Source organism: Canis aureus, unplaced genomic scaffold, assembly GCF_053574225.1.
Source record: "Canis aureus isolate CA01 unplaced genomic scaffold, VMU_Caureus_v.1.0 ptg000124l_RagTag, whole genome shotgun sequence".
Taxonomy (NCBI): Eukaryota; Metazoa; Chordata; class Mammalia; order Carnivora; family Canidae; genus Canis; species Canis aureus.
In genome coordinates this window covers 228,569-247,089 of record NW_027554438.1, presented here as the reverse complement: position 1 = coordinate 247,089, position 18,521 = coordinate 228,569, and the positions used below count along the sequence as shown (strand labels likewise).

At 44.6% G+C, this 18,521-nt stretch overlaps 1 pseudogene; it reads right to left on the bottom strand.

Moving 5' to 3' along the window:
- LOC144309593 (vimentin-like) overlaps window positions 1-17,879 on the bottom strand; it is a 110,534-nt pseudogene extending 92,655 nt beyond the window's left edge.
- Window positions 17,880-18,521: the final 642 nt, after the last annotated feature.

Below are 18,521 nucleotides of genomic sequence, written 5' to 3'. Positions count from 1 at the left end.
TATATAAATAGATAGACAGAAAGACAGATATATAGATCCTATCGGTTCTATTTCTCTGGGAAACCCTGGCTAATACACTGTCCTCGAGAAGCTCAAAATCTAGTAATGAGGGTATACCCAAGTAAAATTTCTCCATCAAGCCTTTCCCAAATAATAACACAGAATATTGTACTATGAGCCAAATAAACCATCAAATAAAGAAACTATCAATAAATGTTCACTGAATGAATCAAAAGTACTTGAAAACAAGATCTGCCAAGGACAATATCAGACCATGTGATTCATTCCCTCAAGAATTCTCATAAAGAGAATAATCTGGTGTCAATTTACAACTAGATTTTACCCTTTTCTGCATATGCTGAATAGATGAGATTTCTCTGCTTTAGGAGTTAGTTACTGTTATTTGAAGCAGGTCATTGGGAATAAATTTAAAACAGGGAGTGCAGTTATAAATTAGTTCATTCCTCTCACAGTACATAGTACAAATAAGCAAATAAGCTTACTTGAATGGCAGCCAAGTTTTTCTGCTCCTGAGATGGTGCCTCATGAACAAAGCGAAGCCAGTTGGAGTGTCAAGGGTTGGCAGCATCCAAAATGTATAGAACTTCTCCCTTACTCCCACGAACCTGAAACATAAAAAGCTCCCGAGTTTGTACATGAAGTTAGTATTAGTCATACTAAACCTATCAAGAGTAGGATATGATATTTTCTCAAAAGGATACACATTTCTTATTGACAGGTTTTGAATAGATGCTGGATTAACATCCATTCTTCCCCTTAAACATACGTACAAATAGAACCTACTATTTTATTTGGCAGATGTCTAGATGACTCACAATTGCAAGCAACTCTCAGAGTTGATAGCTCTTTTCTGGTTAAAATTATTTGTAAGTACGTATATTGTAATATATGTGTCGCAACTGCAATCACCCAGGGGACAACCATAATTGCAACCTGTCCCCTTTTTCCCACTGAAAAGGGGATACTGCTTGGTTCCCAGTTGAGGGGGGCAGAGCTGGAGTAATCCTTTCAATTTCACTCTCCACCTGTTTCCTGAATCACTTCCATGTGAAGAGAACTTGCTAATGAAACCAGTAGAATCTGACATCCACTGAGCCACATTTTCATATTTCTAACTAGTAGATAAATAAAATAGGTTCCATTTTGTCTTTTCATGGCCTGCTCATGGCTTGTTGAGGTCAGTGGGCCCTCTGTCTTTTGTTTCATGCCATAAGGCCTCCTGGTCAGACCCACTCAACATTCAGTTGGAGGGAGAGAGGTAACTGCCAAAGGAGTGGGTAGTTCATTTTACATTCTGGAAACCAAGTTGCTTCAAATCGAGCTTCTCCAAGGCCCCCACACTGTAGGTTATCAGGCGGTGCTCAGTTTAATAATGCATATATCAATCTCCATCCAACTCACTATGTGTTTAAATTCCATTGGAATCCAGGGGAGGAGGAAAGGAGTGAGTGATCAGCACTTCAGATCTCTAATACCAAGTAACACAAATATAAGAATATAAATTCACCTTTGCAGACCTGGGGTGGGGATAAACAAATTCTACATCTCCAAAACTTCATTTAATAAAATAAAGCACCATCAGCCTAATAAGGTCTGAATTTCCAAATGATTCATTTGGACAATCATGCATTCACTGGACATAGTTCATTGAGTCCCTACCATGTGCCAGGTACAACTTAAGGCACTATGAATCTTTCAGTGAACAAGACAGCTGGAACTGGACATCGTTGCAGCACTTAAGAACAAACAAGCAGGGGGGAGGAGCAAGATGGCGGAAGAGTAGGGTCCCCAAATCACCTGTCTCCACCAAATTACCTAGAAAACCTTCCAATCATCCTGAAAACCTATGAATTCGGCCTGAGAATTAAAGAGAGACCAGCTGGAATGCTACAGGGAGAAGAGTTCGCGCTTCTATCAAGGTAGGAAGACGGGGAAAAAGAAGTAAAGAAACAAAGGCCTCCAAGGGGGAGGGGCCCCGCGAGGAGCCGGGCTGAGGCCGGGGCGAGTGTCCCCAGGACAGGAGAGCCCCGTCCCGGAGGAGCAGGAGCTGCACCGACCTTCCCCGGGCGGAAAGGGGCTCGCGGGGAGGTGGAGCAGGACCCAGGAGGGCGAGGATGCCCTCGGGTTCCCCGGGACAGTAACAGCAACTGCGCGCCCAGGAGAGTGCGCCGAGCTCCCTAAGGGCTGCAGCGCGCACGGCGGGACCCGGAGCAGCTCGGAGGGGCTCGGGCGGAGGAAGAGGCTCCGCGGAGGGGGCTGCGCGGTTCCAGGAGCAGCTCGGAGGGGCTCGGGCGGCAGCTCCGCGGAGGGGGTTGCGCGGCCCGGGAGCGCGAATCCACCAGCGCAGGCTCCGGAGCACAGGGCGCCGGGACACAGCCCAGGATCCGGCCTCCCCCGGGACAGACAGAGGCTGGGAGGGCCCAGGACAGCAAGGACGCTCCTGCCCCAGCTGAGCAGATCAGCGGCCCCGCCCCGGAGCCTCCAGGCGCTGCAGACGGAGTTCCTGCCGGAGCTGAATCCAGGTTTCCAGACCTGGCCCCGCCACTGGGGCTGATCCTCCTGCGGTCTCACGGGGTAAACAACCCCCACTGAGCCCTGCACCAGGCAGGGGCACAGCAGCTCCACCAACTGCTAACACCTGAGAATCAGCACAACAGGCCCCTCCCCCAGAACACCAGCTAGACTGACAACTTCCAGGAGAAGCCAAGGGACTTCAAAGTACACAGAATCAGAAGATACCCCCCGGTGGTTCTTCTTTTTTTTTTTTTTTTTTTGTTTTTTGTTTTTTTTTGTTTTTTTGTTTTTGTTTTGCTTTTTGATTTGTTTCCTTCTCCCACCCCCTTTCTTTTCTCCTTTCTTTTTCTTTCTCTTTTTCCTCTCTTTTTTTTTCTTTTCGTTTTTTTTCTTCCCTTTTTTTTCCTCTTTCTCCTTTCTTTCCTTCTCTCTCTCCTCTCTTTTTCCCAATACAACTTACTTTTGGCCTCTCTGCACTGAGCAAAATGACTAGAAGGAAAACCTCACCTCAAAAGAAAGAATCAGAAACAGTCCTCTCTCCCACAGAGTTACAAAATCTGGATTACAATTCAATGTCAGAAAGCCAATTCAGAAGCACTATTATACAGCTACTGGTGGCTCTAGAAAAAAGTATAAAGGACTCAAGAGACTTCATGACTGCAGAGTTTAGAGCTAATCAGGCAGAAATTAAAAATCAATTGAATGAGATGCAATCCAAACTAGAAGTCCTAACGACAAGGGTTAACGAGGTGGAAGAACGAGTGAGTTACATAGAAGACAAGTTGATAGCAAAGAGGGAAACTGAGGAAAAAAGAGACAAACAATTAAAAGACCATGAGGATAGATTAAGGGAAATAAATGACAGCCTGAGAAAGAAAAACCTACGTTTAATTGGGGTTCTCGAGGGCGCCGAAAGGGCCAGAGGGCCAGAATATGTATTTGAACAAATTCTAGCTGAAAACTTTCCTAATCTGGGAAGGGAAACAGGCATTCAGATCCAGGAAATAGAGAGATCCCCCCCTAAAATCAATAAAAACCGTTCAACACCTCGACATTTAATAGTGAAGCTTGCAAATTCCAAAGATAAAGAGATGATCCTTAAAGCAGCAAGAGACAAGAAATCCCTGACTTTTATGGGGAGGAGTATTAGGGTAACAGCAGACCTCTCCACAGAGACCTGGCAGGCCAGAAAGGGCTGGCAGGATATATTCAGGGTCCTAAATGAAAAGAACATGCAACCAAGAATACTTTATCCAGCAAGGCTCTCATTCAAAATGGAAGGAGAGATAAAGACCTTCCAAGACAGGCAGCAACTAAAAGAATATGTGACCTCCAAACCCGCTCTGCAAGAAATTTTAAGGGGACTCTTAAAATTCCCCTTTAAGAAGAAGTTCAGTGGAACAGTCCACAAAAACAAGGACTGAATAGATAACATGATGACACTAAACTCATATCTCTCAATAGTAACTCTGAATGTGAACGGGCTTAATGACCCCATCAAAAGGCGCAGGGTTTCAGACTGGATAAAAAAGCAGGACCCATCTATTTGCTGTCTACAGGAGACTCATTTTAGACAGAAGGACACCTACAGCCTGAAAATAAAAGGTTGGAGAACCATTTACCATTCGAATGGTCCTCAAAAGAAAGCAGGGGTAGCCATCCTTATATCAGATAAACTAAAATTTACCCCAAAGACTGTAGTGAGAGATGAAGAGGGACACTATATCATACTTAAAGGATCTATTCAACAAGAGGACTTAACAATCCTCAATATATATGCTCCGAATGTGGGAGCTGCCAAATATATAAATCAATTATTAACCAAAGTGAAGAAATACTTAGATAATAATACACTTATACTTGGTGACTTCAATCTAGCTCTTTCTATACTCGATAGGTCTTCCAAGCACAACATCTCCAAAGAAACGAGAGCTTTAAATGATACACTGGACCAGATGGATTTCACAGATATCTACAGAACTTTACATCCAAACTCAACTGAATACACATTCTTCTCAAGCGCACATGGAACTTTCTCCAGAATAGACCACATATTGGGTCACAAATCGGGTCTGAACCGATACCAAAAGATTGGGATTGTCCCCTGCATATTCTCAGACCATAATGCCTTGAAATTAGAACTAAATCACAACAAGAAGTTTGGAAGGACCTCAAACACGTGGAGGTTAAGGACCATCCTGCTAAAAGATAAAAGGGTCAACCAGGAAATTAAGGAAGAATTAAAAAGATTCATGGAAACTAATGAGAATGAAGATACAACCGTTCAAAATCTTTGGGATGCAGCAAAAGCAGTCCTAAGGGGGAAATACATCGCAATACAAGCATCCATTCAAAAACTGGAAAGAACTCAAATACAAAAGCTAACCTTACACATAAAGGAGCTAGAGAAAAAACAGCAAATAGATCCTACACCCAAGAGAAGAAGGGAGTTAATAAAGATTCGAGCAGAACTCAACGAAATCGAGACCAGAAGAACTGTGGAACAGATCAACAAAACCAGGAGTTGGTTCTTTGAAAGAATTAACAAGATAGATAAACCATTAGCCAGCCTTATTAAAAAGAAGAGAGAGAAGACTCAAATTAATAAAATCATGAATGAGAAAGGAGAGATCACTACCAACACCAAGGAAATACAAACGATTTTAAAAACATATTATGAACAGCTATACGCCAATAAATTAGGCAATCTAGAAGAAATGGACGCATTCCTGGAAAGCCACAAACTACCAAAACTGGAACAGGAAGAAATAGAAAACCTGAACAGGCCAATAACCAGGGAGGAAATTGAAGCAGTCATCAAAAACCTCCCAAGACACAAGAGTCCAGGGCCAGATGGCTTCCCAGGGGAATTCTATCAAACATTTAAAGAAATCATACCTATTCTACTAAAGCTGTTTGGAAAGATAGAAAGAGATGGAGTACTTCCAAATTCGTTCTATGAGGCCAGCATCACCCTAATTCCAAAACCAGACAAAGACCCCACCAAAAAGGAGAATTACAGACCAATATCCCTGATGAACATGGATGCAAAAATTCTCAACAAGATACTGGCCAATAGGATCCAGCAGTACATTAAGAAAATTATTCACCATGACCAAGTAGGATTTATCCCTGGGACACAAGGCTGGTTCAACACCCGTAAAACAATCAATGTGATTCATCATATCAGCAAGAGAAAAACCAAGAACCATATGATCCTCTCATTGGATGCAGAGAAAGCATTTGACAAAATACAGCATCCATTCCTGATCAAAACTCTTCAGAGTGTAGGGATAGAGGGAACATTCCTCGACATCTTAAAAGCCATCTATGAAAAGCCCACAGCAAATATCATCCTCAATGGGGAAGCACTGGGAGCCTTTCCCCTAAGATCAGGAACAAGACAGGGATGTCCACTCTCACCACTGCTGTTCAACATAGTACTGGAAGTCCTAGCCTCAGCAATCAGACAACAAAAAGGCATTAAAGGCATTCAAATTGGCAAAGAAGAAGTCAAACTCTCCCTCTTCGCCGATGACATGATACTCTACATAGAAAACCCAAAAGTCTCCACCCCAAGATTGCTAGAACTCATACAGCAATTCGGTAGCGTGGCAGGATACAAAATCAATGCCCAGAAGTCAGTGGCATTTCTATACACTAACAATGAGACTGAAGAAAGAGAAATTAAGGAGTCAATCCCATTTACAATTGCACCCAAAAGCATAAGATACCTAGGAATAAACCTAACCAAAAATGTAAAGGATCTATACCCTCAAAACTATAGAACACTTCTGAAAGAAATTGAGGAAGACACAAAGAGATGGAAAAATATTCCATGCTCATGGATTGGCAGAATTAATATTGTGAAAATGTCAATGTTACCCAGGGCAATATACACGTTTAATGCAATCCCTATCAAAATACCATGGACTTTCTTCAGAGAGTTAGAACAAATTATTTTAAGATTCGTGTGGAATCAGAAAAGACCCCGAATAGCCAGGGGAATTTTAAAAAAGAAAACCATATCTGGGGGCATCACAATGCCAGATTTCAGGTTGTACTACAAAGCTGTGGTCATCAAGACAGTGTGGTACTGGCACAAAAACAGACACATAGATCAGTGGAACAGAATAGAGAATCCAGAAGTAGACCCTGAACTTTATGGGCAACTAATATTCGATAAAGGAGGAAAGACTATACATTGGAAGAAAGACAGTCTCTTCAATAAATGGTGCTGGGAAAATTGGACATCCACATGCAGAAGAATGAAACTAGACCACTCTCTTTCACCATACACAAAGATAAACTCAAAATGGATGAAAGATCTAAATGTGAGACAAGAGTCCATCAAAATCCTAGAGAAGAACACAGGCAACACCCTTTTTGAACTCGGCCATAGTAACTTCTTGCAAGATACATCCACGAAGGCAAAAGAAACAAAAGCAAAAATGAACTATTGGGACTTCATCAAGATAAGAAGCTTTTGCACAGCAAAGGATACAGTCAACAAAACTCAAAGACAACCTACAGAATGGGAGAAGATATTTGCAAATGACATATCAGATAAAGGGCTAGTTTCCAAGATCTATAAAGAACTTCTTAAACTCAACACCAAAGAAACAAACAATCCAATCATGAAATGGGCAAAAGACATGAACAGAAATCTCACAGAGGAAGACATAGACATGGCCAACATGCACATGAGAAAATGCTCTGCATCACTTGCCATCAGGGAAATACAAATCAAAACCACAATGAGATACCACCTCACACCAGTGAGAATGGGGAAAATTAACAAGGCAGGAAACAACAAATGTTGGAGAGGATGTGGAGAAAAGGGAACCCTCTTACACTGTTGGTAGGAATGTGAACTGGTGCAGCCACTCTGGAAAACTGTGTGGAGGTTCCTCAAACAGTTAAAAATAGACCTGCCCTACGACCCAGCAATTGCACTGCTGGGGATTTACCCCAAAGATACAGATGCAGTGAAACGCCGGGACACCTGCACCCCGATGTTTATAGCAGCAATGGCCACGATAGCCAAACTGTGGAAGGAACCTCGGTGTCCAACGAAAGATGAATGGATAAAGAAGATGTGGTTTATGTATACAATGGAATATTACTCAGCTATTAGAAATGACAAATACCCACCATTTGCTTCAACGTGGATGGAACTGGAGGGTATTATGCTGAGTGAAGTAAGCCAGTCGGAGAAGGACAAACATTATATGTTCTCATTCATTTGGGGAATATAAATAATAGTGAAAGGGAATATAAGGGAAGGGGGAAGAAATGTGTGGGAAATATCAGAAAGGGAGACAGAACGTAAAGACTGCTAACTCTGGGAAACGAACTAGGGGTGTTGGAAGGGGAGGAGGGCGGGGGGTGGGAGTGAATGGGTGACGGGCACTGGGGGTTATTCTGTATGTTAGTAAATTGAACACCAATAAAAAAAAAAAGAAAAAAAGAAAAAAAAAAAGAACAAACAAGCATAGGATATAACTTCAGGTAAAGGTAAGAGCTGTGAAGACAACTCAAGCAGAGTAGAAGGAGGCAGAGTGAGGGGAGCTGAGCAATCTCAGAAGAGATGATACAGCCTCTCTGACCTGAGAGGAGCTCTATAGAAGGCAGGCACCGGCCAGTGGCCAGTGAAGGGCTGGAGATAGAGTGCTCCTACCCAGAGAGAACAGCACATAGAAGGCAATTAGAAAGGCCCCGGGAGTGGCACAGAAGCAACCAAGAAAATGAGGGGCATGGACATCAAACAGACTGCACAGGTCCAGCCACATACTGATGTACAGACTAGGAAGCCATCTGCAGAGGTTAAGTTACCTCCAAAAAACTGTTACATTGAAACATCTGCTACTTGAGCTCCAAACACTGATATGTCAAGATTTTAGCATGTATTGTCCAGAAAAAATACAGTTTGCCTGTTCTGTCTTCATACATTCACTGCCATGTTTCCCTAACAATTCCTGTTTTCTTAAATGCCAAAGGATCCTCAATAATCATTTAAAAATCTTGCTGACAAAATGTGAGACCTCAATGAGAAGCAGAAATTTAATTTTTGATATTATAATTGCTAAAAGAAGAACTCAGGACTATAAACACCTACTATCTATATCTCATATGTTTAGGTGAGAAGCCATGGGAATTTGTAACTTCTGACTAGGAAAGCTCATACTGAGATCTCCTTTGGGAGGCATTTGAAAACTGTGCTATGTTGCTGCTTACCCCTCACTGCCCACTGGGTAACGTCAGAAGTGTCCAGAAACACTGCTGCGATAGATAGAAAGAACTCTCTATACCCCTCCTCAAAGAGGACATCAACTCACTTTTCTTCAAGGACAGTGAATAAATCATTAAATAATCACGTTAGATAATTGGGTATGAAGTCTCCTTTCCTGGTTCCTCTGTAGCTACAGTAACAAAACTGTTTACCTTGACAAAGAGCTAAATGAAGCAGAATGAGCAGCAATGCCATTAGATACTTGAAAGAAAAATTTTCTTAGAATCAGATTTTAACATCTGCGACTGTTTCGCAGAAGGGAGACGGAAGCAGTGGAAGGAACACCCTTAAGGCACGGTCCCCAGTCTTTAAAGGGGAATGATGGAGAGAGGAGCGGAGGCAAGGCTGGTGATTGATAAGCTACACATTAAAATCCTGGGAAGACAATGGCCTCCTTTGTAGTTTCTAAGACCTTGGGGTGAGCAGATCAAATACCTCGGGTGTAGAGCATGCTCTCTCCCCTTCCACCCCTGCCCCAAGGTAACCCCTAGACTCATTATAATGTATTTGCATAATGGGTACACCTCTCTATCCCCCCCCCATGGAGAAGGCTGCCAAACCTCAGAGGGTCAAACTCTCACTCCCAACCTGTGGGAGGCGTTTCCCAAATGACTGGAGGCAGCCTCCATTAAGAGACCACCTCACTGCAGATCACAGCTCCTCCCAGCCCAGCGAGGCCCAGTAATACCCAATCCCAGAACAACCTAGGGGCCAGTCCCACTTCTCAGAACCTGCCTGTTCTCCCACCTTGAGGTGTACATTTTTTGCTTTAATGAACTGCTTTGCGTTTACTACATTCTTTCTGGCTATCTTTATTGGAGTGCAGATCCCCACATAAATCTTCTGGTGAATCCGAGGACTGAGGCCTCCATTTACACAAACAGACACTCTCATCCGGAACACCACTACTGCTGGAATCCACACAATCCAACGTATTTTATGTAGGGAAACACCAATGGCTCTGTCAGTGACATATCTCCGTTGGAGAGGATAGCACTACTTACAGAAACTACCTCTAAGTCATACATTTGTCGCCCAGTAGGAAGTACAACATATATCAGATGTGTCTGACATTTGCGATTCTTTCCTCAAACATGTGAATCATAACAAAGATTTCTCTGAGACTTATTAGAGTAAGCACACTCGACCAGGGGCATCGTTTGCTCTTTGTATATTTCAGCTTTTTCCCCAGGCCCTTTGCCTCCAACTAGGTCCAAGTATTCAGTATTAGTGACTTATTTCCGGCCCATTAGATGTATGCACTCTGGTCGTCTATAACTATCTCACACCACATCACAGCTTAGGAGACAAGCACCATTTAATTTTATATTAAACTTCTGATGAAACCTGTCACTTTCAATACATCCAAATTACATATCGATTCAGGATTACTTATATTCTCATAGCAACAAGGTCAAAGACAGCAATGTACTATATAGTTGCTTACATATTCATGGCTGAGATACTTCTTTTGTCCATTAACAGAACCACTATTTATTTTATTCAAAACACCCTGAACCAAATGACTTCTGAGTTCCTCTCTGCAGGCTACCTGTTCCCTCCAACTCTGAAGTGCCTCGTTCCCCTTCCCAGTCTTCAACACTTCAGTGAAGCTGTTAGAACATCTGCTCATGTGATTTGTATCTTCCCACCCTACCCACAGCATTCCCCTCATGAAATATCGAAAAGAGACATTCAAAGATAATCTAAGCCATCCTTCCTCTCTCCAGACTAACCAAGTAAAAACTCTCCAAACAGATGGCTACTATTAAAGTCTCCATTTATATATTTTGTAATGATACCAAACCCTGAGGCAATAAATTGAACATTTTTAAAGTCTAAGGAATAAGGAAGATATTCCTCTTAGTATCATTTTCCAGCATCTAACTAACCTTTGCAGCCAAAATATATTTTTTCCTGTCAAAACTGGTCTTCCAAATAGCATCATTTTTATTTGAATTTTCATGAAGATGAAGTGTATTGGTTACTGTCCTACTGAAGATCATCTTCCACATGCCTGGGGGCCTGTAATGAGTGAATGTTCTCATCTTGCAGTAAAAACCATCTCGATCCCAAACCCTGTTTGATTTGCACAGACCTCCTAAGCCAGTTACATAACAAAAAAAGTTAGCTAAGGTGGGGAAGGAAAATAAAAGAAAAAGAAGCTAGTTTTAAGCACTAATATTTAAGGTAGGGATATCTTTGGAGTATCTGAAGGCATCATATTTTTATATTAAATTACAGGCATTTTTTCCTTTGTTTTTAACTGAAGTTAGGCCAGATCCTCTGCCTTCAGTGTCTAATTAAACAGACCTCGGGATATCTTTAGAAGCACACACACACAAAAAAAGTCTGCTCACGTAATCAATTCTGACAGCACACCGTTCTCAGATTTAAACCCAAGAGAGACACATTTTTAGAAATCAACAAAGATCATCACTAGGACAGTAGAGATTTAGTTTCTCAGCAAAGGACACAGGGCTTTTTCTTTTGATTTTTCAAAGGATTCTTTTTTTAATAATAAATTTATTTTTTATCGGTGTTGAATTTGCCAACATACAGAATAACACCCAGTGCTCATCCCGTCAAGTGCCCGCCGCAGTGCCCGTCACCCATTCACCCCCACCCCCCAGCCTCCTCCCCTTCCACCACCCCTAGAGATTTTTCAGAGGATTCTGTTAAAAATTCTTGCCTATTTTCTGCTTATAAACACGTATACACATATCACTGAGGCCTATCTGTTTATATCTTCCCCAGGGGTATTATCCAATAACCCCGACTCATGGAATCCCCTATCTCTAGATGGAAAAGCAGATAGAAAACACAGATTTTTACAGATTGCAGTCTTTTTAACTGAACAGCATTCAGAATATAATACACAGGAAGTTAAATAACTTAAAAGGGTTGATGTGAAAAATTAAGTCAGTTTTTCATTACAAGTAATTAGTGCCCTAAATATGTGTAGCTGAAAGAACATCAGAAAAGTATTCTGGGTGAGATGGCGGAAGAGTAGGGTCCCCAAGTCACCTCTCCCCACCAAATTACCAAGATAACCTACAAATAATCCTCAAAATCTACCAATTAGGCCTGAGATTTAAAGAGAGAACACCTGGAATGCTACAGTGAGAAGAGTTCATGCTTATATCAAGGTAGGAAGACGGGGGAAAAAAGAAATAAAGAAACAAAAGGCATCCAAGGGGGAGGGGCCGCGAGGAGCCCAGCTAAGTCTGGGGCGAGTGTCCCCAGGACAGGAGAGTCCCGTTCCGGAGAAGCAGGAGCTGCACCAATCTTCCCGGGTGGAAAGGCACTCGCAGGGAGTTAGAGCAGGACCCCAGGAGGGCGGGGATGCCCTCAGGCTCCCAAAGGCACTAACAGACACCTGGGCCCCAAGGAGAGCTCACCACAGTCTGCAGCTGAGCATCCTAAAGGGCTGCAGCACACACGGCTGGACCTGGGAGCAGCTTGGAGGGGCTCAGGCGGGGACTCTGCATGGAGGGGGCTGCATGGGGGGAGCAGGATTCCAACAGCGCAGGCCCGGGAGCCCAGGGCACCAAGGACACAGCCCAGGATCCGGCCTCCCCCCAGGACAGGCAGAACCCGGGAGGGCCAAGGACAGCAAGGACGCTCCTGCCCAGAGCTGAGCAGATCAGCGGCCCCGCCCCTGGAGCATCCAGGCCCTGCAGACAGAGAGCTCCGGGGTTACTGCGGGAGCTGACTCTAGGGCTCCAGAGCTGGCCACCGCTACTCTGGTTGTTCCTCCTGGGGCCTCACGGGGTAAACAACCCCCACTGAGCCTCACAGGGTCCTCACCGGACAAACAGTTTAAACATCTTGCACTGAACCTTGCAGCAGGCAGGGGGCTGAGTAGCTCCCCCAAGTGCTAACACCTGAAAATCAGCACAACAGGCCCCTCCCCCAGAAGACAAGCTAGAGGGACAGGGGGAAAACAGATTATTGACTAAGCAGCACTGGAAAGTTCCAGGGGAAGTCGAGGGATTTACAGTATACAGAATCAGAGGATACTCCCCCTTGTTTTTTTGTTTTTTGATTTGTTTGGTTCCCCCCCCCCCCCCAGTTTTTTTCTTTTCTTTTTTTCTCTTTTTTTTCTTTTTTTCTCTTTCTCTTTCTTTTATTTTGCAAGAGAAACAAAAGCAAAAATGAACTATTGGGACTACATCAAGATAAGAAGCTTTTGCACAGCAAAGGATACAGTAAACAAAACTAAAACACAACCTACAGAATGGGAGAAGATATTTGCAAATGATATATTAGATAAAGGGCTAGTTTCCAAGATCTATAAAGAACTTATTAAACTCAACAGCAAAGAAACAAACAATCCAATCATGAAATGGGCAAAAGACATGAAGAGAAATCTCACAGAGGAAGACATAGACATGGCCAACACGCAGATGAGAAAGTGCTCTGCATCACTGGCTATCAGGGAAATACAAATCAAAACCACAATGAGATCCCACCTCACACCAGTGAGAATGGGGAAAATTAACAAGGCAGGAAACCACAAATGTTGGAGAGGATGTGGAGAAAAGGGAACCCTCTTACACTCTTGGTGGGAATGTGAACTGGCGCAGCCACTCTGGAAAACTGTGTGGAGGTTCCTCAAAGAGCTAAAAATAGACCTGCCCTATGGTCCAGCAATTGCACTACTGGGGATTTATCCGAAACATACAGATGCAGTGAAACCCTGGGATCCCCGCACCCCCATGTTTATAGCAGAAATGTCCGCAATAGCCAACCTGTGGAAGGAGCCTCGGTGTCCAACGAAAGATGAATGGATAAAGAAGATGTGGTCTATGTATACAATGGAATATTCCTCAGCCATTAGAAATGACAAATACCCACCATTTGCTTCAACGTGGATGGAACTGGAGGGTACTATGCTGAGTGAAATGAGTCAATCGGAGAAGGACAAATATTATATGGTCTCATTCATTTGGGGAATATAAAAAATAGTGAAAGGGAATAAAGGGGAAAGGAGAAAAAATAATTGGGAAATATCAGAAAGGGAGACAGAACATGAGAGACCCCTAACTCTGGGAAACGAAATAAGGGTGGTGGAAGGGGAGCTGGGCAGGGGGTGGGGTGACTGAGTGACAGGCACTGAGGGGGGCTCTTGACGGGATGAGCACTGGGTGTTATTCTATATGTTGGCAAATTGAACACCAATAAAAAATAGATTTATGAAAATAAAAAGTCACAAAATATAAAGTAAAATAAAATAAATATTTTTTAAAAATTAAAGGAAATGATGCATATAAAGTGACAGCATAGAGTCTCAGACAAACTCTATGCCTAATACAGTCTTTAATACATGATAGTTATTACTTTTAAGTTAATCAAACATTATTAAACGGAGTATACCTTCAAAAGTGATTTCTTGTAAAAATAAAAATTATTCAAGAGGCTTGTACAGAACAACTAGATGTTAGCCTCTGCTGCTTCTTAGGCTCCTGTTTTAAAAGCACTAATATCTGTACAGAAACACTTAAAGGAATAAAATGGTCTTTTCAATGCTTGTTTTCTCTCAATTTAGTACTGAAAAATCATTAAGGCTCTCTAGACTAATAACTACACTATATATGATGTAATTTTCTGAATAATTTATAAAAATAGCTGAATAGTTGAGAAAAATAAATATAAGAAAATATCTTGTTTTTTCATTACTATCAAAAACTTACTTTTTTTTCAAAAATAAGTTATTGATTTGGGGGACTTTTTTTTTCAAAATATCAAATAATTAACACGGTATGTACACAGGCAGGTAGAACAGTGAGGGTGGGATTTTCCATACGTTGTAGTTTACAAGTCTCAAAATAATTTTTCTGCCTATATTATGTTATGAATTCTTCAACTGACACTCAAATTCACATAAAGAGGCTGCGATTTCTAAAAAGCATCTATGCCCCAAGCTTGTAGCTTTTAACTAGGTGCTTAGCTCTGTGTTTGAAGATAAGTTATAACAAACAATGTAATATAGCAGCAGAACTCCTTTCAAGGTCAACCAATTGTCACAGGTATTTTTTTAATTTTATTTATTTATTCATTATATATATATATATATATATATATATATATATATAGAGAGAGAGAGAGAGAGAGAGAGAGAGAGAGAGAGAGAGAGGGGCAGAGAGAGGCAGAGACACAGGCAGAGGGAGAAGCAGGCTCCATGTAGGGAGCCGGACCTGGGACTCCATTCTAGGTCTCCAGGATCATGCCCTGGGCCAAAGGCAGGCACTGAACTCTGAGCCACCCAGGGATCCCCTTCACAGGTATTTATTTATTTATTTATTTATTTTTCCTTCACAGGTATTTAAAGAAGAATTTAGGAATGCCAGAAACCTTCATCCTGTTCAGGGACTACTTGTGAGGGCAGATCAATGTTTGATCAGTCTGGGGATAGGATAAAAAAGCATGCATGAATGTCAAATGACAACAATTAAATCAAATAAGGTAGAAATATTCCATCAACATGCCTGTTTACAGGCACAGATGCCCAATCTAAGTGAATCCAAATTTACTTTAAATTTTAAAAATGTTAAATGTTTCTACAGAACGATCTGTTTCATGGGGTCCTGAATCACAGACTCACTTTACACTTACAGCGTGTAACAAAAGGGAAAAAAGCAAAGTAATGTGAGCTTCTAGTTAAAAAAAAAATCCTAGCTCTAAAGTAAAAATGTCTGCAATAAGTTTTTACCACAACCATATGAATCACACTGGGTTTAGAAATCTGGAATTTGGGGGATCCCTGGGTGGTGCAGCGGTTTGGCGCCTGCCTTTGGCCCAGGGCGCGATCCTGGAGACCCGGGATCGAGTCCCACATCAGGCTCCCGGTGCATGGAGCCTGCTTCTCCCTCTGCCTGTGTCTCTGCCTCTCTCCTCTCTCTCTGTGTGCCTATCATAAAAAAAAAAAAAAGAAATCTGGAATTTTTATAATCAACTACTGTCTAATCTCTCTTAAATCTCCAGTTAATGCCACCAAATATAAGCCCAAACCAGAACCCCTGACTACACACAGCTCTTAGATTATATTCTTTAAACTGACAGCTTTAGGTGCTTTTTAACTCTTAAAATTAATGGCCTGTACTACTCTTTAAATATTTTACACTTTCATTTTCTGACTTTTACTCAACATGAACTCTTACAGATAGGTATATAAGAGTATATACACACACATACGGTTTAAAGAAAGTGGTCGGTCTATTGTCAACAACTATAATATAATAACCGTAGCTTTAAAAAAAGTCATTTTTAAAGACTTTACAAGGAGGGCGGAGTAACGAAACCCTGGAGATAAGATTTGCCCTAAGACAACAGCTCTGTCCCCAAACCCCGACAGTGACGACAGCGACACCAACTCTTTAGGAGAAACAGCCTTTTGTGAAAAAACAAACAAACAAAAAAACAAGAGCCGCTTCTAAGATCCCAAAGTACGACTACGCGAAGAGAATAAAGGCAGAGAAACCTATCAGTCCGCTTCCAGGGAAGCCCCCCACCCCGGCTGACCCCGACGCCCCCACCCCGCACCCAGCCCCGCGCCCCCAAGGGAAGTGGGAAGGGGGGGATGCTCGGGAACTACCTTGTTCGGTCTCCAAAGGGCACCCGCCCTCCGCCGCCGCCGCCCGGGCGCTGGGCTCCGACCGGGAGGAGCCGGCCTCGGGCTTGGCCAGGCCCGGACCCGCCAGCCCCCCGCTGGCCGCCGCCGCCGCCCTCCCCAGCGCCTCCGTGCGCGCCGCGGAGCCCTGGGCGCAGCCTAGAGTGGAAGGAAGCGCGCGAGCCCGGGAGGGACTGCGGGGGGCGACAGGCGACCGCACTCACCCCGGGAGGACGCCGCCTGCTGCTGCCTCGGGCTCCTCCGCTCTCCCCCGCCGGCTTCCCCGCCCCGCGAGGGCCGGCGAGGGGGGCCGGGCGGAGCGGAGCCGCTGCGACCAGGCTGGACATGGTGCTCCCGGAGGAGCTGCAGGGGAGGGTTTGGGGGGCGCTAAGATTTAGGGGGCCCCGGAGGCTAGAGGGGGCCCGGGGAAGGCCTCTGAAGGCGGGTGTCTGTGAACAGTCGCCCTCGGGCATCGCCAGGGCAGCCGGGGGTGTGGGGCGGGGAGGGAGGGGTCCGGCCTGTACACTGTTGCATCTAAGTGTGAGCAAGTGGGATGGACCCCACGCTTGGGCGTCTCGACTGTACCGGCCACGGAGTCGCGTCCTCCGGGGTCCCCTCCTTACCTGGTGGCTTTCCTAACAAAGTAAGAGAAGGCGAAGTCCCGGTGATCACCAGCCACGCTTCCACGGAGGCCTGATCCCGCTGCAGCTGTCCCCCCCCCCCCCCACCCCGGCGCCGGGGCTGCCCCGCTCCAGGAACCCCCGCGCGTCTGGGCAGCTGGCTGGTGCTGCTGTGCACCCGGCTGGGGTCCCCCCCGAGGAGGAGAGCTCTGCCCCCAGCCGCTCCCCCTCCCCTGCGCTCCAGACCCCGGGCTGTGGGCGGCGCTGCTCCTGCCCCAGGCCAGCCGCTGGCCGCCCCCGCCTCTCCGGGCCTCCCCGCTCGCAGGGGTGGCGGGTGGGGCAGGCACAGCGGCCGCGCGCCCTCGCCGGGTCCCAGGGAGACCGGGGCTCGCAGTCGCTGGGGGCCCCAGATTCCCAGGCGGCGACGGAGGCAACTGGTGAACTTGCCTGAAGCTCAGTGGCCGCCGCTGGGGTGCCCTGGGCGCTGCAAGGGCTGCAGGGGGGCGCGCAGAGGTGACGGGGGGTGGGGGGCGCGCGGAGTGCCCCACTTAAGAGAGGGACAGTCGCGATGAGTGCGCACACCCCCAGGTCCTGAGAGCAGGAGCGAGGGGCAGTTTCCACCAAAAATAAGAAGTGCTGCTACCCTGGGCACTTTGCCCCCACCCTGGGTGAAGCATCACCATCCAGCGCCCTGGGCTTGGGTCTGGAAGGAGCGGCGATCCACCTGCCTCTGAGCCCAGCCAGCCCGGGTGTGGGCCACAGATTTGTGGGTCCTGGTGGGTGACTTCCAGCAGAGGCATTCCCCTACTAGTATGTCCATGATAACGACGATGCTAATTATGAATTAGGCGTCTTCGCACCAAACACTCCCTTTGCATGACTGCAAACAGGATGTTCTGGGAAAAGGAGAAGGTAAACTGAAATAATCATGATGGTTTGGGGATGAAGTCAGGAAACAAGGGCACCTCTGCGCAATCGGGTTAACTTGAGAGCAAAGGCACTACCCGGATGCAGTGCAGAGCAGGCCGGTTAGCCCACGTTTAAATTAATTCCTCATCTATCTTTAAGTGGGATTAACACACTTTTAAAATTAGTATGTCATCTGACATATCTCAATTATTTATCAAGATGAGATATTGTTTCCTTTGTTCTTCTGACCTAAGATGTGGTGAGTAAACAACAAATTTCTGACCTAATTTCCGATGGAACCTGTCTCAGGGAACAAAATACTTTGGGAAGAAAACGATGAAGTCTAGATGTGGGTAAACCAACTCTCTCCTCTGGAGATGGAAGACAGTCGCATTTGGCAGGGAACGCTCAGTCGACTGATAGACCAGGCAATTGACAAAGCAGGAAAAGTGCATCTGGTGCATTATTAAGTATCAAGATGATGAACATAGGTCATAATGAAGCTTGTACTTAACAGCTCATTGACTTGAGTAATAATAACAAGGACTTTATA